The sequence below is a fragment of the Abramis brama genome, assembly GCF_963993115.1.
Source record: "Abramis brama genome assembly, chromosome: 16".
Taxonomy (NCBI): Eukaryota; Metazoa; Chordata; class Actinopteri; order Cypriniformes; family Leuciscidae; genus Abramis; species Abramis brama.
This window is the reverse complement of record NC_139978.1, coordinates 5332854-5353086: the sequence shown is the minus strand read 5'-3', so window position 1 is coordinate 5353086 and position 20233 is coordinate 5332854. Positions and strand designations below refer to the sequence as shown.

The 20233-nt window shown below is 37.8% G+C and overlaps 1 long non-coding RNA gene across 1 annotated transcript in view; it reads left to right on the top strand.

The window, feature by feature from the left end:
- The first annotated feature begins 2191 nt into the window (after positions 1–2191).
- Positions 2192–20233, top strand: part of LOC311066244 — a 50590-nt gene continuing 32548 nt past the window's right edge. Inside the window, exons 1-2 of the long non-coding RNA XR_014603042.1 lie at positions 2192–2318; positions 2401–2458. This is a non-coding gene — a long non-coding RNA (uncharacterized lncRNA). The remainder of the gene's footprint in view (positions 2319–2400; positions 2459–20233) is intronic.

The following is a 20233-nucleotide window of genomic DNA, read 5'->3' as shown; positions in this document are numbered from 1 at the left end:
GAACTGTTTTGTTTCATTATTGTGTAACTGTTTAAATTTCACTTAGTAAAGCCTATAATTTAAAATACTTATTATATGCTTTTAAATAGCCAATAATAGCTTGGTTCCCCTTGTGACAACCTTGTGTTTAATGAACAGTATCTTGTTTCCTGCAATAACAGTGGAAATGTTCAATAGCTGTTTTGTAGCCAGGACTTTGAGAGTGTAACAGTGGTCAGGAGTTCAGATTCTGGTGTGCTGATATTTGTGTGTAGCCCAACTTACCCATCCTTCACACACATTCACCGACATTACATTCACTGCATGTGCAAACTGTCAACACCCATAAATGCCATATTACTTAACAATTAGTTAATAGTTATGTGCCTCAACAAGTAAAGTCATAACATAATGATACATTTGCAAATCATTAGTTAATGATTAATTAAAGCAGACAACTGGAAGTTGAAGTACATCGCTTTGACCAACTGTGGTAATTAACGCATTAATTTACACTTTTAGTTAATAAAATAAGTTATTAAGGAATTAATACATTATGACACATTTAATTAATAACAATTCATATATTACTTAATCTATTAATCATTTAGAATCTTTATTAGTTGCTGATGCAGTAATCATTAATTAATGGTTTAGTTCTTCATGAGTCATACATTAACACATGATTATCTGTGCATTAGTTAAGCATGAATTAATGCTTATTAGTGCACCCTTATTTTTAAAGTGTTACTATAGGTTTTTCTCTGTTTTTGACGACGCAATAATTTATGTGGTTAGAAAGTGTTAAAATACAGTTTTCTGCAACCTATTTTGGTGAATTATTGGTAAATAATGGGTATTTTAAATACAGAAATGCCGGCCCTCTGAAAAGTATAATCATATAGTTATATATACTAAATATATTATTTTCACCTTTTAATTTGAATTAGCTACTGAAATACACAAACTTTTGCACGATATTCTAATTTTTCGAGTTTCACCATCAGAGGCCTTGATGAATCCAGTGTAAAATATTGTATTGTGTTGTGTTTCGTCTCAGGTTTATCCAGTATAACTGTGACACTAATGGCTTCTCTGTCAGCCTGAGGCAAGTCATGATCTCTCTGAGTGAATTTTATTCCAGCTGCTTAACATTGACAGCTCCTCTCCTGTAAAGCTGCCCCTATTGTGTGTTTAAAGTGAGCCATGCAGGGTTTATGCATGCTTTAACAATGAGAAACTCTCCTATAAAATCAAACAATGTGAATAAACGGCCTCACAAACATTCTTAAGTGTTATGTTTATAATATATATGGTATGAGCAAAAATAGTTGTTATTTTGTTCACTCATAAAACATATTTATTTGATCTCGAATGCTGATTGGTCAATGTGCCAAATAGGTTACAGTTGTTTAAAATAAAATTGTCTAAATAAGATGTAGTTATATTTAGGATCATATCGTCCTGAATAACCGTTTAATTCTAAAATGGTTCTTTGGAGTTTGGGTTCTTTATTCCCGCCCTTTTGTATTTTAAATCTCTAACTGTCAAAATCGACCTTTTTCACAGACTGTGATGTCGCGTTTTAACGGTCTTCAGCATTATAAATCTAATCCTGCAAGGTTTTTTATATCCTTTTTTTTTTAAAATGTATGTATAACAATATACTAGTTTGTGTTATAATATCAAATTATAAAAAACTAGTTAACGCTGCTGTGAGGGTTTCTAAAACAGCGGCTGTGGGTGACGGTAAAGTTGACATATTTCTTCCGTTATCAACCTTTCAAAAAGATATTAAGATTTATATTAAATCTTTATCCACCTCCTGTAAATTCTGAATGCTATATACTGTGTATATGCTCATACTGTGGTGTTTTTGAGTAGCCTAATGTTTTATTTTTATTTAATTAATATTTTTGAGGTGTTCTATATATTCTTACCTCTTTATTTATTTATTCCTTTCTGGATTCAAATGTTATGTAATGTTTGGCCATCCCTGACCCCCTGGCTTTTTCTCTTTTTCTCTTATGTTTTACTCACTTTTGTGCTTTGTAAGCAATTGCTAAATCTTTTTTTTTTTAAGACTGCTTTTATCAATCTCTCTCTATTTTTTCCTCTTTTTAAAGTTGTGCAAACTATATTGTGGAGTTTTCCTTTTGTTATTTGAGCAAACGGGAAATATATGTAATGTAGATTCTCATTCACCATATAGAAGTTTACCCATCCATGACGACTTCCTCTTCTGAGAAACCCGGAAATGTGAAAAGGGTCAATCCTTTGAAAGCCACCAAATTATAGATTTTCTGGATCTACATATACTGTCAACACACTCTCAAAAGGTACTTGATATCCTTCCTAAAATGTCTGTAATTTTTAACTTTTAAATTGTATCTGGTTACCATACGTATCTTTTTTTCTCAGAACGAGCAACTCTGTTGAGATGAGGATAATTCTCTCTTCTTCTCCAGGAAGCAAGAAAGTAAGTAACAGATATTGAATTTACGATCCCTAATTCTTACTCAGGTTAATGCATAAACATGCCCAGTCACAAAAACATTAAAAATATCACGTGACTCTTTATCACTTTAACATCGTAAACACATACTGTCCGTCCATAATGGATTTTCTGAAAAGAAATGGAGCCAATTTTTGGATGATTTAAAAGCAGAAATGCAAAGCTTATATTTTTATAAAATCACTTGCTTTAATTTTTCTGTTAAAACCTGTGTATTATTTAAGCTGTAAAGATGTTCTTGACATTCTAATGGAGCACTTTAGGGTTTCAGGGGATTATGTTTCTAGGTTTTTTTTTACACTAAAATCATGTAAACATATTGTTTATGTCTTGTGGCTATGTATTGAAACATATTCACAGATTTACCCATTCAAGGGGAAATTAAATAATTTTATTTTTTATCAGCATCATGCCACAAGTGCTGTCGATTAAGCTTAACTTGTACTGAACCTGGTATGTTCCTTTAATGAAATAAAAAAAACTATTCTAAAATAAGACACTGCTATATTGTTAAAATAATGTTAAAAAATAAATCTCAACTTCATTCATTTTTATTCACAATACAGCACAATAATTTATATATTATAGCTTAAATAAGCGAGTACAGATGAGGACGAGACCAATGCTTGTGCATTTGTCTTATCTCTAAAGTTCAGCCAAAAATGAAAAGTCAGTCCAAACATGTATGACTTTCTTGCTTCTGTGAAACACAAAAAGAGATATTCAGAAATGTAATTTACAATGATTGTTTTTGTCTCAGAGGGGGTCTAATATTTTGTTTTAGGGGGCGACTTTTTATTTTTTGCCCTTCAACAAAACATATGTTATCTGTGAATATGGATCTCATATATGAGATATACAATATATTGCCACATGAATTGTGTTAGCCGAAATTCCTACCACCACTTATTTAATGTTAGACATCCAGCTTTTAACCAATGAGATGCGGCTTAAAATTTAATAACTCCCCTTCTTAAGATTCCCCAGACAATTCAATTTTTCAAATGACATAATCTGAATGATCAAGTGTTGCCGATCAACAGCGCACAGATGTGTGTGTCATCTCTCAGCCCGTCTTCCATTAGTTAGTGAGGCCAATGATACTTCATTTCATTATCTGTTTAGGCTAGCGGAGGAGCGCGCTGATAAACCGGCGGATTGTGAGGGTGATTACTTTATCATTGTGCTGCCTCTATTCATGTGCGAGTCAGCTGGCTGCTCGAATTTCTGCACTGCCTTGTCTCTCGGACCCTCATGAGTTTCCTTCTCTGTGTTTTAAACAAGGCGAGGACAGAAGAGCGGCCATTCTCTTCACAGGCCCGCATGAATAGCTGGCACTGTTCAGTGCTCTTAAATGGCTCTCCTCAGTGTCAGGTTTAGCGATCTCTCTTCAGTGTGACACTGAGAAGGAGTATTTTCCTTTTGCAGACCTAGAGATTCCAGCTGATAATATGGCATTGTCAAAGCTCATCCCTGCTCTTTGAATAAGTCCAGTGTCCTGAAGGAGTCCGATGCAGAAGAGACAAGAGAAGAGACGAGGAGTAGAGTAGAGTAGATTAGAGGCGAGAGAAGAGGCAAGACAAGAGACGAGTAGAGAAGAGATGAGTAGTGTAGAGTAGAGACGAGATGAGGAGAGATGAGAAGAGTAGAGTTGAGTAGTGTAGAGTAGAGATGAGATGAGGAGAGATGAGGAGAGTTGAGTAGTGTAGAGTAGAGACGAGATGAGGAGAGTAGAGTTGTGTAGAGTAGAGATGAGATGAGGAGAGATGAGGAGAGTAGAGTTGTGTAGAGTAGAGACGAGATGAGGAGAGTAGAGTTGAGTTGTGTAGAGTAGAGACGAGATGAGGAGAGATGAGGATAGTAGAGTTGAGTAGTGTAGTGTAGAGTAGAGACGAGATGAGGAGAGTAGAGTTGAGATGAGGAGAGATGAGGAGAGTAGAGTAGAGTAGTGTAGAGTAGAGACGAGATGAGGAGAGATGAGGAAAGTAGAGTAGTGTAGAGTAGAGACGAGATGAGGAGAGTAGAGTAGTGTAGAGTAGAGACAAGATGAGGAGAGATGAGGAGAGTAGAGTTGAGTAGTGTAGAGTAGAGACGAGATGAGGAGAGTAGAGAGGAGACGAGATGAGGAGAGTAGTGTAGAGTAGAGACGAGATGAGGAGAGTAGAGTAGTGTAGAGTAGAGACAAGATGAGGAGAGATGAGGAGAGTAGAGTTGAGTAGTGTAGTGTAGTGTTTTCTATTTTTCTATTAGAGTAGAGACGAGGAGAGTAGTGTAGAGTAGAGACGAGGAGAGATGAGTAGAGATGAGGAGAGTAGTGTAGAGTAGAGACGAGGAGAGTAGAGTAGAGTAGAGATGAGGAAAGATGAGTAGAGTAGAGTAGAGACGAGGAGAGTAGTGCAGAGTAGAGACGAGGAGAGATGAGGAGAATAGTGTAGAGTAGAAACGAGTGGAGTGGAGCGACGAGTAGAGACGAGTGGAGTAGAGGAGAGGCGAGTGACGAGATGAGAAGAATGGAGAGAAGACGAGTAGAGTAGAGTAGTGTAGAGATAAGAGGAGAGATGAGTAAAGTAGAGATGAGAGGAGAGACGAGTAGAGTAGAGGCAAGTGGAGTAGAGGCGAGATGAGAAGAATGGAGAGACGAGTACAGTAGAGTAGAGTAGAGGCGAGTGGAGTAGAGTAGAGTAGAGGCGAATGGAGTAGAGGCGAGTTGTGGAGTAGAGTAGAGGCGAGTGGAGTAGAGTAGAGGCGAGTGGAGTAGAGGCGAGACGAGAAGAATGGAGAGACGAGTATAGTAGAGTAGAGTAGAGGCGAGTGGAGTAGAGTAGAGGCGAGTGGAGTAGAGGCGAGACGAGAAGAATGGAGAGACGAGTATAGTAGAGTAGAGTAGAGTAGAGGCGAGTGGAGTAGAGGTGAGTAGAGGCGAGTGGAGTAGAGTTGAGTAGAGGCGAGTGGAGCAGAGTAGAGTAGAGGCGAGTATAGTAGAGTAGAGTAGAGGCGAGTGGAGCAGAGTAGAGTAGAGGCGAGTATAGTAGAGTAGAGAGGCGAGTATAGTAGAGTAGAGTAGAGGCGAGTGGAGTAGAGTTGAGTAGAGGCGAGTGGAGCAGAGTAGAGTAGAGGCGAGTATAGTAGAGTAGAGTAGAGGCGAGTGGAGTAGAGTTGAGTAGAGGCGAGTGGAGCAGAGTAGAGTAGAGGCGAGTGGAGTAGAGTAGAGGCGAGTGGAGTAGAGGCGAGACGAGAAGAATGGAGAGACGAGTATAGTAGAGTAGAGTAGAGGCGAGTGGAGTAGAGTAGAGGCGAGTAGAGTAGAGTAGAGGCGAGTCGAGTGGAGTAGAGGCGAGACGAGAAGAATGGAGAGACGAGTATAGTAGAGTAGAGTAGAGTAGAGTAGAGGCGAGTGGAGTAGAGTAGAGTAGAGGCAAGTGGAGTAGAGTAGTGGCGAGATGAGAAGAATGGAGAGACGAGTACAGTAGAGTATAGTAGTGTAGAGATGAGAAGAGAGTAGAGTAGAGACGAGATAAGAAGATCCAGACTTTTGTGGTTATTATATTTTAGAGTTATTCATTTGAAGAAAATATGGTGCCCCAAAATGGTCATTTTAACAGATATTATTGTAGGATAATTGTTTATTGTATATTGTAATCAATAGTGACAGTAAAGTCATTTATAATGTTACATCAGATTTCTGTTCCAAATAATTTTATCGTTTTTCTATTTCTTTTCTATTTTCTATAACTTTCTATTCATCAAAGAATACTGTAAACAATGTATCACGGTTTCCACAAAGATATGAAGCAGCACAACTATTTTCAACATTCATAAATGTTTCTTGAGCATCAAATCATCATATTAGAATGATTTCTGAAGGATCATGTGACACTGAAGACTGGAGTAATGATGCTGAAAATTCAGCTTTGATCACAGGAATAAATTATATTTTACAATATATTCACACAGCTATTTAATTTTTTTACAATTTATTTCACAATGTTACTGTTTTTACTGTATTTTTGATCAAATCTTGGTGAGCAGAAGAGACTCCTTTCAAAGACATTAAAACTTTTGAGCGAGTTTACTTTTTAAGACCCACCAACCTTTTGTTTTGACGCCTATCAGGGGTTTGAAGCTTTAATTTGGCTGGTCAGACCCCTGAAACCCCCCATAAACAACACCCCGGTTATCAAATTTTTTATATTCTACACTATTTCTATGTCTCTGATCAAGTAATTGATAATGTGGCTCTTGTACAGACGGTCAAATGTTCTTGTTTCCATTAAAGCACAAGATGCTCTTTGGATCATTCTCAAATCATGCAGCGCTACTGTCATTAAAGTAAAATCACTATCTTAACAATTATAATGTTGATAATATAATTTGCAATTTAAAGAAATTCCATTAAGGTATGAAAAAAAACATAAAAATAGAGGCATTTACATCTGTGAAACGTGTCAAAGTTTTAAGTTGATTTGATTTTGTCCCCTTAGTATTATCAGCAATCTCAGAGTGCCGTCCTCTTTTTGCTGGACATAATATAGATGACAAAAAACATTGTTGATAAGGTTATGTAATCAATCCGGGGCGGGCTGAAGCTCTTGCCAAGCTTGTGTTTATCAGGAATTCTTTGCGCTCATGGCAGATTTCAGTAGCGCTTCAGGCATGGGACGGGGGCAAGAGAAGTGTGTGAGTGTTTGCGTGTGAGCGCTCATAAAATTAGAGAGTCTCACACTCTCTCTCTGCCAGTGTTGGGTTACCGTAGACCAAACACGTTGCAGTATTTTAGAGTGTCTACTTTCACCACCCTAGTAATGATGGATGCCCCCAGGTCCTGGGGTGCTGCATGAGTGTGTGTGTGTGTGTGTGTGTTATAGGAGAGGCCTGACCTCTCTCACACTGAACACAATTGAAAGTGGCACTGTAATGTGAGCAGAAGGGCCTGTGGGTGATCTTGGCCCACTGGCCATATCTGAGTGAGAAATCCCCTTTATGTCTTTTAGAGACCTTAAAGTTCAACACTCAAATGCTGGTTTGTACATGTTCATTGTGTAGCAACTATCGCTTGAAGATTTATCAAAGGCCTGTTCTGAGACCAGCTGAGAGTTTCATCCAACTAAATCTAAACTAAAAGGGAAAACAAGACACTTTAAAGCAACGCAAATCACACAATTTTAGTGTTTTACATCAAAAATATGTAGTTAAAAGGTTAAAGATAGTCCTTATAGGAACAGTCCATTGTATGGGGAAAAGCAAAAAAATCTACAAAATATCTATTTTTGTGTTTCTCCTAAGAAATAAAGTCAAGGGTCAATGATATGTCATGTGGTGCAACTCGCCTCCAAAAATGAAATGGTATTTATGAATGAATCATTTATTATATTTAAATAATACTTTTTACTCCGGAAAATATATTTTAAAACCTTTTTAAAAAATATTTATACATTCAAGGTGTAAGTAAAATATGCTATGGTCACAATTAAGATTAGGGTTTAATTCTCACTAGTAACTACGACTTTTGCCTCAATAAACTCCTGATTACAGCTTATTAATAGGTAAGGTAGTTGTTAAGTTTAGGATTAAAGGATGTAGAATATGGTCATGCAGAACAAGACATTAATATGTGCTTTATAAACTATTTAAGTACTAATAAACAGCCAAAATCCAATATAACATGCATGCTAATAAGCAACTAGTTAGTGTTACCAATAGTTTAAATTAATGTTAAATGCAATTAGTTCTGTTCACCATAAATGTAATAGTTTTTAACCACTTGAGTAGGACTTAGGACATCTTTATGTAATTTCATAAAGTAATAAAGGTAACACTTTACAATAAGGTTCATTAGTTACCATTAGTTAACTACCTTAGTTAATATGAACTAAGAATGAACAATACTTCCTCAGCATTTATTAATCTTAGTTAATATTAATTTCAACATTTACTGATACGTTATTAAAATCAAAGGTTGTATTTGTTAACATTAGTTATTGCACTGTGAACTATGAACAAAAATAGTTCATTTTTAATAGTTAATTTTTATTAACTAACATTAACAATGATTAATAAATACTGTAACAAATGTATTGCACATTGTTAATTCATGTTAGTTAATACATTAACTAATGTTAACTAATGAACCGTATTGTAAAGTGTTACCATAATAAATATAGTTATTGCTGAAGCATGGTCAACTAAAATATGATGATCTTGAATTTAGTACATTTAAAATATATCAACTTTAAATGTAATATTAAATAACATGCTACAGTTAAAATCATAATCACGTGCTTACATGAGCTTTAGCATGTTAGTCAACATATATAACAACACAATAAGTGTGCTTCTTTAAAGCATGACAAAAGATGATTAACAATATGTACACTGTAAAAAAATTGCTGTAGTTATGCAGCTGTTTGCCAGTAACTTACTGTAGATTTAAATTGATGTTATTTACTGGCAACAGTTTGTTCAAAGTTAAATGAACATTAAACATTAACAAGTCTTTGTCTTTACATAATAAAACTATAAAATAACAATCTTATGCAAAGCATTCTGGGAACCAGAAATCTTCATCAACCTTTTTCTGTTTTTTTTCCTTCAGATTTTGGTTCCCAGAATGCTTTGCATGAGGCTGTTATTTTAGTTTTATTCTGTAAAGATAAAGACTTGTTAATGTTTAATGTTCATTTAACTTTGAACAAACTGTTGCCAGTAAATAACATCAATTTAAATCTACAGTAAGTTACTGGCAAGTAGCTGCCAGTAATACTGTAATTTCTACAGATTTTTTTTTACAGTGTACTTTAAACCTTTTAATTTGACATTACAACATGCTCTTTTTCAAAGTCCACATAAGTGTGTTAAGAAACAAACATGAAAGTTCACCTAAGTGGCTTTTTATTTTAGCAATATTTAGTTTAAAAAAAAATACTTTTAAGATTTTGAGAATGCTACAAGTCCACATTCAATACATTTAAGCACACTTCTTTTTCACAAGTAAAACTAATATGTTTGTCCTTCTTTTTCTTTATCATGGACACTCTTATACATCATTAACCCTCATAGATTTGACGGTGAATAAATGTTAAAAGAATACATTGCTTTCAGTTTTCACATCACTTTAATCAGAGCACACAAGTTCCCAATCATCGATATATGCATGAATTGCGCCTGGATGATCTATAAAGAGCTCTGTGCACGATGACAAACGTTTCTTTAATATAAATCTCTGCCCTTCAGCAATCTCCAAACTCTTTGGCCACTTTGTAATAGCACATGATTAAATTAAGTTAATATATATGAAGCATCACGTATGCAAGAAACCTGTGGGAAAATCATATTTCGCTTGGCATGTTGTGCATTGGTTTTAATGGCAGTTTGATTAAATTGGGCCCATTGTCATGCCAGCGGAGAAGAGCAGCTACAGCCCCTTTGTTCTGCGTCCACACTGAGAGGTTTGTCCACGGCTCTTATCAATGAGACTGATTTGATTATGAGCTCATAAGAGCGAGAGCAGTTCTCATGTTTATGGTGTGCTCAGCAACCCACAGCACAATGTCAGCCTGTCTGCGGGTCAATTCATGAAGAGGCTTCATTCTCTGAACTGCAGTCATGCCTGCACAACCTATTTCCTTTATCTGGCATTTAATTGTGTTTGCTGGGGCTCGTGTGTGTATGTCTAGACCTTTGTGCTGTCTATGACGGATCTGAGCCGTAGGAAACACACGGTTAATCGTTAAACGATCGCAGTCTCGATTTAAACATCCTTATTCCTAAATGATAACGATTTGTTTTTGTCTATTTGACAAGTATGATCAGAGCGATTCAGATCTGCGTTGGCGAGAGACAGAGAGCAGTTGTCATGTATAGGTATGAAACAGCTTTACAAACAGTCTTTTCAACCACACAGTATCATTATTTCTGTGTGGGATGAACGTTTAGAGTTCGGATATAAACACTGACATCTACGGTAGCGATAAATCACCTTTTGAAAGTAATTTGAAGATTGCAATAAAGATTGCATCAATTACATTGTTAAACCTGTAGGTGGCGACAAGTGACTGTTAAAATTGTATTTGTCATATAATCATTCAAAAGATTCACTCAAAAACACTGATTCGTCCAGTAATGAGTTACGCGCAGCATTATTCAGTGTTTTGATGTAATTTCCACTGAAACAGGAAGACAGGGTGGGGCATATCGAACAGCCCCTCCCCTTTTTAAAAATAGCCAATAGCGTTTAGTTTATATCACAGCTCGGCCAGAGCTTTAGCTCGGTAAAGCCACAGTTTCCTCCTAATCTCTAATCCTTTCTCCTCATAATCTCCCTCATATCGTTTTAAAATACAGTATTCTGTGCAGAATTGAAATGTGTCTGATATATTTTCTGGTCTGAGCGACTCGATCATATGATCCGCTCTGTGTGTCGTGTCTCTAGACCGAAGCTGTGGTGGTTCGAGTGACACTAACGTGAAACCAGACTTCATTCGCCCCAATGGAAAGCATATTTACGTTCCCTATCCCCTATATAGTGGTTAACACAAAAATTACCCAAACACTGGGTTGTTACGTCTGGCCCAGGATCTGGGTAACACAAAAACTACCCAAACACTGGGTTGTTACGTCTGACCCAGGAGCTGGGTTACACAAAAACTACCCAAACACTGAAAAAATAATCCAAGATTTTTTAGAGAGTCCTGCAGAGTAGATTAAATGTTCCGCTCCACTGAGAGCGGTGCTGCCCTGAGGCATGCTGGGAACTGTAGTCCTGTAGTGCATTAGCTCCCTCACAGCATGCAAATGAATCAAGCCAATTAAACACACGCAGCCCGAGGCAACCTGCCCACTTACACAACAACGCTCAGCTTTAACAACCAGCAGAACCAATTCCACCCTGTACTTAATTGTCTTAAGTGGTTCATCGCTGAGAGAGGGAGCTGATTTACCGGCGGGGGGTCGTTGCTTAATAACTCCTCATTTCCTTCATTTTACACAATTAGCATGAGTTATGTGCTCTATAAGAGGCGACGTAGATGGCCGGACTTTCATGAATGTCAGCACTATGCCGGAGAGCCTCGGCCAAGAATTTGACCCTTGTGTTTAATATATGACTTAGTAACTGCTAATGATAATTGCGAACTACTTGATTATGCGTCAGAGTTTCCGAGGTGCATGTGATTTAACGTACAGTAAAGCAGCTTCTTTGTGCTTAATAAAGGATGCATTGTCACAGATGACTAGCCATCAGTAACCCTCATTAAAGATAGTTTGAGAGCGATTGTTATTGTGTTCTGATGGGAAAAACTTGCAACAGCTGGAATTTCTGAATCACAGTGCAGACAAAATAAACAGGGAATAAGTGAGCATGGCTTTAACATGCACCGCCGTTGATGTGAGTAAGCCGTGTAAACCTTTGAATACAACGTTGTGCAGCGATCTACCCAAAACAGTTGTTTTCAGCTGGTGACTCGCAGTTGTACTAGAGTTGCGGATTGCACAGAAAAACAAATGCTAAATGCATAATGAAAAAGAAGTGCACTTAATCGTGTTGAGTGTACACTTGTAGTGTACTCCAAATCTCTTAAGTATGCTTTTTTGAAAACTGTAATTGCAGATAATATAAAATTAAAAATTAAATAAAAGCCACTTAAAGGGGTGGTTGATTATGATTTCACTTTTCTAACTTTAGTTAGTGTGTAATGTTGCTGTTTGAGCATAAACAACATCTGCAAAGTTACAACGCTCAAAGTTCAAAGCAAAGGGAGATATTTGCTTTTAAAGAAATTGCTTTTAAAGGACTACAACAAACGGCTGGTAGGGACTACACCACATTCCTCCCGGGTTAGTGACATCACTAACCCTAAAATTTACATAAACCCCGCCCCCAGAACACGATTTATAGATTATCAAGACAGAATATGCTAATCAATGACTAGAAGATAACTATACATAAGTTACATGAATTCATCAACTAATCAGGAATGTCCTGTTGCTTCTACATGTTGTCACTTCTTCTTAAATCTCTCCATCTTTGTCTGACTCCGGTTTGAACATAAAAGGCTAAAAGTTTTTGTAATTTTCAGTGCATGTCTGTGTGAGGTAATTGAAGCTGCTAAGGACAAGAGCTGTTGAAGCTCCGCCCCCTGTGCCGGGAGCAGCAGCTCATTTGCATTTAATTTAAAGGGACAGACACAAAACGAGGCATTTTTGCTCACCCTCAAAAAGTGACAATTTTAACATGCTATATAAAATATCTGTGGGGTATTTTGAGCTAAAACTTCACATACACACTCTGGGGACATTAGAGATTTATTTTACATCTTGTGAAAAGGGCATTATACCACCCCTTTAACTTAAGTGTAAAGAGACTATGACTAAGATTTTTAAGGTACACTTTAAGAAAATGCGTTTCACTTTCAAACATGACATTCATTTCACACAGTATATTCTTTATTTCCTTAATATTCTCTTTTTAAAAGTATGCTATTGTCTTTTTTTTGTTTTTTTTAACAAGGAAGGAAATGCTTCCGATATGCTTTGTTTTTAGCATTACATGCCTCTCAACTCGGCAGTATTTGGGTGAAAATTCATCTGTCCCTTTACCAGAAGCTAGTTAGATAGCTTAGATATGCTTGAAAAAACCTCATCCTTAAAAAACTAAATAAATGTATGACCCAAATTATATTAAATAAGATTAAAACACCTTTATAAAAAGGTGCAACTGCTGAATAAATAGTTTGTAGCCAACACAGTTTGTGGTAGTAATAATAATAACTGTGTGTGTGTGTGTGTGTGTTAAGATTGGATTTTTAAGATTTTTATTGTATTTTAAGATTGGAAATACATTTTCAAATATGCATTGATATTTGAAGGTTTAAACTAAATATATTTTTAAATATATACTTTTACTTCAAACATATATTTAGCATATGTTTAAAATATATTTAAGGCAGAAGAAAAATATAGATTTTTTTGCTGTTTATTTTCAGTTTACCTTAAAGACATTTTTAGCCTTAAAGCTTAACACTTAAAGCCTGTTTTTGCCACAGTAAAAAATAAGGTAACTGTGAGGTAAATAAATATATATATTTTTTTTTTAAAGATATAAAGATGCAGTTGTGCAATATAAAGTCACATCGTGAGTTATGAAGTCACTTACAATTTAGGGTACGTTTACATGACAATGATGTACTAAAAAAATGGAAAAGTTTTTTATTTGCGTTTTTCAAGTAAAGATGGCAACGTTGTCAAAAAGATTTCCATTCACACAGATCTGCAAAAACTATTAAAAACACTGTATTACTCATGCCAGGCCAGTAGTTGGCGATGTCACTTTGTAAAGAAACACTACGCATCTATAGACTGAACATGTAATACGCATGTGCATGACGTCACCGTTTTCACAAATTCACATTTTGTTGTTTTGTTGTTGTTGAACTTTGGAACCCGTTTTCAAAAGCTTGCGTTTTCAGACCCCCAAAACGCTGTTGTTGTGTAAATGAACGGCCAAAACGCGGAAAAAGTTTTCAGTTTTTTTGTTGAAACTTAGGCTATGTTTACACGGAAACGATCTGAAGAGAAAACGCAAAAGTGGCATTGCGTTATTACTTTTTATTCTGCGTTTAGACGAGCGTTATGGGGGGGAAATCTGCGTGCATATGGTGACGCAAAAGTGTGTGAAATTCGATGTAGTATGCACTCCAGGCGGCTAGGTGGCAATGTGAAGCACTGCCACACAACAACACCAAGTCCGCGCGCCTGCGTACAACCTTCCTTCTACTTCTCTCCCTAGTAGCGCGAAATCAAAACACAACATGGCGAAGCGAACAGCAAAAGCTGACAATTTTGTCTGGACAGACGAGGATGTGGAGTTATTGCTCCAAACAACCTTAAATTACTATTTAACCTATTAAATTACTGGCGCATGCCTGTGACGCGACGAGAGCCACCGTGAGCAGATCGGTGCCTTCACTGTCTAGCAGACTTTTGCGTTTTTACCCTTTAGACGGGAACGCGATGGTGGAGCGTTTTTAAGATTTCCACTCTGGAGGGTAGTTTCACTTTTTTGCGTTTTTAAGCCCCAAAAACACCGTCGCCATCTAAACGAAAGGCACATCTGATAAAATATTTTTACGTTTTCACCCGCAAGCGTTCTCACATTTCTCGATCGCAAACTCACATTTAAGGACCTGTACAACTCTAGCAGTAAGTGAAGGTTAGAAGGGAATTTCAAGACATGGAAAATTATACACACACTCACTGGATGGTAGTGTTGTAGTCAAGACCACCAAAACAGACACCAAGACAAGTCTTGAATCCAGTCAGTGGTACCGGATGGTTGTAGCCACCAGCATTCATTAGGAATCAATGTGATATAATCAGCTACTATATGACCCTTTTCAGTGCTGCATATGTTGTGTTCTGTCTTCCGGTTTGTTTTTCCACAGCATGAAGGTAAGATCTTACAGTTTTATGAATAAACCACTAATTTTTTTAAATCTTCCCGGTCTACTGACATTTGCTATAACATCCCCTTCAAACATTACGCAACGCTCATGATAACTTTTGTTAACTCTACAATAAGTAAATCCACTTCACCAGCTAATTATTCTTCGACAGCGATGCCATAGAAATATACAAAGCGACCGCAAAAACTGTTCAAACACAAAATTCTGCAAGCTTGTTTCTCTGCCGCATGTTTGATAAGAATTTTTTTCAGATACAGTTTAGCATTTTGGACTGAATAAACGTGTGTTTTAGTGTTCAGGCGCCAGAGGCAACTGTAAAACCGTAAAAAGATGGAAGTTTATTGTGAACGCCAGCCCAAACAGCGCTATAGGGAAAACTTTTAACACCTTACCGACTCATACAGGGCCCTATTGTCTTGCTCTCGGTTACATAATCATTGACATCATCAAGAAGAGACTATAATAGCAGTTTGAGCCTTTTCTTGCACACGTTCTCACTCATCCAATCACTTATTAATTTGTTCACTCCCTCGTTTACTCAGCGACATATGAACCGTGTGACTCACTCTTTCTCAAAGAAGAGATTATTGCGACTGTAGCTTTGGCTGAAGAGCAGGTATGAACATGTGAAAAAAGGAAACGCAACACCCTCTAACATGAGCTTTATTACGGCTCCTCTACAAATCCATAATGACATGTGTGGTAAACACTGCAAACCAGAGCCAATTATCATAGCAGAGATAATTATAGAGGGTGTGATTGTTTTTGTTTTTTTAACTATTAGTTTGTTTGATTATGTGACAAATAGTTTGAGCTCGCTCCTGTACGCTCCTGTTCAAACTGATCATGTAGTTCCAGTCAGAACGCCTATAGTTATTGTTACTGTAAATCATAATAAGTTAATACCTTTAATCTGTGTAAAAAGCTTTCAGAATCTATTATTTGTTTCTTTGAGGACACCATGTTTCTACAGTTATACTAGTGGAAACTAAGGCATTGTACATTTTATAATATACCATTTACAGGTTCTGTAACTTTTTTTATTATAATATATTATAAAAATGCCATTTATTCCTGTGATCAAAGCTGAATTTTCAGCATCATTACTCCAGTCATCAGTGTCACGTGATCCTTCAGAAATAATTCTAATAGGCTGATTTACTGCTCAACGTTTGTAATGATGAAGCTGCAATATAGTACATTTAAAATATATTAACTTTAAATGTAATATTGAATAGCATACAGTTAATATAATCAATTATTCCATGATCTGTCTGAATACTCAATTCTGATTTGCTGAAAGGTGTGCAAAAAAAGCTCCAAGTCAGTTTAATCACGTTCTATATTAATGCACTGCGCTTATTAAAGCTAATTAACTTTGCTGCTTCTGAATCACTAAATTATATTACTCAGCGAGAAGGTTGTTGTCATGTACTGCTCTGAGACAAGAAGGTTGAGGATCCAAATGCAGTTTATTTAAAGGGTTGTCCACAATCGTAATCCAAATCCAGGAAAGGGTCATAAACAAGCAAACAATCCAAACAATAGCAGGTAAAGGTGCTGTATGTAACTTTTTTACTCTAAAGCATGAAAATACCATAATATGTTTGCATATATTTAGGAAACATGCTATAGTTCACATACTCGTTTCTCTGAAAACACTTATACAGCCAGTTATTTTACTTATTATTTTACACGTTCCGTGTTGTCAGTCGGTTTTTGTTTTGGTCTGTGTGACTCCGCCCACTGCCAGTTCAGCCAATAGTATTTCGGGATGCCAGTTGGTGGGAAACACAGCGTATCGCAGCCGTGGAAACGAGCAAACAAACTTTTGCAGATTGCAGATTCCACACAACCGAAAAAGCCTCGATATCCATCTAAAAATCTCTATGAACAAGAGCATATTAAAACGCGGATAAATCAACTCATTAACTTACAGGGCCCTATCTTGCACCCAGCGCAATTGACTTTGTACACCGACACATGCATCATTCCTATTTTGCACCCGACGCACAGCAGACTTTTCCCTCCACAGACGCACATCGGTAAATTAGGGAATGAACTTGCTCTCCCGGGGGCGGTTCAGCGAAAAGAGGAGGCGTGTTCCGGCGCAAACGTTCCCTGGTGCTATTTTGCAGTTTCAGAAAACAAAATTATAAGAAAACAATTCCGCCCCAAACCAGGAAAAACCTAGTCTTAAGTCAGTGGCGCATGTTATTCATATGCTATTTTAAGGGCGCATGCTTGGCCATAATCAATGTAGCGTGTGCACAACGCCCATGCACTTTGCTTATCACATCTACACAGACGCAGCAGTTTTCATTTTTAGAAAACCACATTATTACAAGGAAAAATATTAACACACGAGGGAAATCATTGTTGTGTCCATGAAGATGTGAAAAAATAGGCATAAATCTAGCTTACACATTTACCCAAATTATTATATGCCTGTTTAACCGAAGCTAATTTGGGTGGGTTTCTCCATCCCCAATGTCACTTCTCTGTGTTTTACGGCCCTGACGAGAACGTCGGTCTCCTCGGCTGTGAACCGCGCCTGGCGTGCGTCTGGCAAATCCGCCGTTATAAAAGCAATCTGCCATGGGACAAGCGCGCCTGCTCTTAAAGGGAATGTGAGATGACGCTGTGATTGGTTTATTTAACGTTACGCCCAAACCACACCTATGAGTAATGAAGCTACTTCAAGAGGCGCAAGAGTCATTTATCCCGCCGGTATAATAGTAACAGCGGCCAAGACCCACCCACAAAGATACTTGCGTTTCGCGCTTGATACTTGCGTTTCAGATCGTTAAAATAGGGCCCACAGTGTGCAAGTCTCCTTAATCTCTTAATCTCTCTCTCTCTCTCTCTCTCTCTCTCGATAGGCTAATTCATTCAAATAAATGTTATAATTCAAGAAAATAAATGTAACCTTACCGCACTACTTTATCTCTGTGTCTGATATAAAGCGGACAGAAAACTTGATTTAACTAGTCGTAACTGACGAAAATAACCAGCATTTTAACTCTTCCAGTCAAATTTAGCACTGCAAACATCAATGGCAGTTTTAAAGCTATAGTTCACCCAAAAATTCTGGTGAAATTCTGTTCCTCCATCGACAGCAACGCAAATGACACTTTGACGCTTCAAAGAGTTCATAAAGGGATCGTAAAACTAATCCATATGAATTGAGTGGTTTAGTCCAAATGAAGACTTCAGATGCAAAAACCTCTAAGTCTGTCTGACATTTTTCTTTTAAATTTTTATGTTTTAAATTTGATTCTTATCAGTGAGTCAGTGACATTTCTGAAAATATGACATTTCAATAACTGACTAACCTTTTCATTGCCATTAAAGTGGAATAACTGAACCTAAACATAGGAGCCTGATAAACATTCTCATTTAAAAGAAAAATGTCAATGTCCGAGGCTTTCGCATCTGAAGTCTTCAAATTTTCTGAAAAGACACGATCGCTTCATATAATGAACAGATTGAATTTAGGCTTTTATTCACATATAAACGTACACATCTGTTGTGGTAAACAGAATCTCAAGTATGTCCGCTTGATGTGCAAGAACCAATGAGGTTCATTCTCATGTTACGCAGCACGTTTGAGCTTCAGCAAGAACCAATGAGGTTCATTCTCATGTTACGCAGCACATTTGACCTTCCGCAAGAACCAATGAGGTTCATTCTCGTGTTACGCAGCACGTTTGACCTTCCGCAAGAACCAATGAGGTTCATTCTCGTGTTACGCAGCACATTTGACCTTCCGCAAGAACCAATGAGGTTCATTCTCGTGTTACGCAGCACGTTTGACCTTCCGCAAGAACCAATGAGGTTCATTCTCGTGTTACGCAGCACGTTTGAGCTGCTTCAAGAACCAATGAGGTTCATTCTCATGTTACACTGCACGTTTGAGCTTCAGCAAGAACCAATGAGGTTCATTCTCGTGTTACGCAGCACGTTTGAGCTTCAGCAAGAACCAATGAGGTTCATTCTCATGTTACACTGCACGTTTGAGCTTCAGCAAGAACCAATGAGGTTCATTCTCATGTTACGCAGCACATTTGACCTTCCGCAAGAACCAATGAGGTTCATTCTCGTGTTACGCAGCACGTTTGACCTTCCGCAAGAACCAATGAGGTTCATTCTCGTGTTACGCAGCACATTTGACCTTCCGCAAGAACCAATGAGGTTCATTCTCGTGTTACGCAGCACGTTTGACCTTCCGCAAGAACCAATGAGGTTCATTCTCGTGTTACGCAGCACGTTTGAGCTGCTTCAAGAACCAATGAGGTTCATTCTCATGTTACACTGCACGTTTGAGCTTCAGCAAGAACCAATGAGGTTCATTCTCATGTTACGCAGCACATTTGACCTTCCGCAAGAACCAATGAGGTTCATTCTCGTGTTACGCAGCACGTTTGACCTTCCGCAAGAACCAATGAGGTTCATTCTCGTGTTACGCAGCACGTTTGACCTTCCACAAGAACCAATGAGGTTCATTCTCGTGTTACGCAGCACGTTTGAGCTTCAGCAAGAACCAATGAGGTTCATTCTCATGTTACACTGCACGTTTGAGCTTCAGCAAGAACCAATGAGGTTCATTCTCATGTTACGCAGCACATTTGACCTTCCGCAAGAACCAATGAGGTTCATTCTCGTGTTACGCAGCACGTTTGACCTTCCGCAAGAACCAATGAGGTTCATTCTCGTGTTACGCAGCACGTTTGAGCTTCAGCAAGAACCAATGAGGTTCATTCTCATGTTACGCAGCACATTTGACCTTCCGCAAGAACCAATGAGGTTCATTCTCGTGTTACGCAGCACGTTTGACCTTCCGCAAGAACCAATGAGGTTCATTCTCGTGTTACGCAGCACGTTTGACCTTCCACAAGAACCAATGAGGTTCATTCTCGTGTTACGCAGCACGTTTGAGCTTCAGCAAGAACCAATGAGGTTCATTCTCGTGTTACGCAGCACGTTTGAGCTGCTTCAAGAACCAATGAGGTTCATTCTCGTGTTACGCAGCACGTTTGACCTTCCGCAAGAACCAATGAGGTTCATTCTCGTGTTACGCAGCACGTTTGAGCTTCAGCAAGAACCAATGAGGTTCATTCTCGTGTTACGCAGCACGTTTGAGCTGCTTCAAGAACCAATGAGGTTCATTCTCGTGTTACGCAGCACGTTTGACCTTCCGCAAGAACCAATGAGGTTCATTCTCGTGTTACGCAGCACGTTTGAGCTTCAGCAAGAACCAATGAGGTTCATTCTCGTGTTA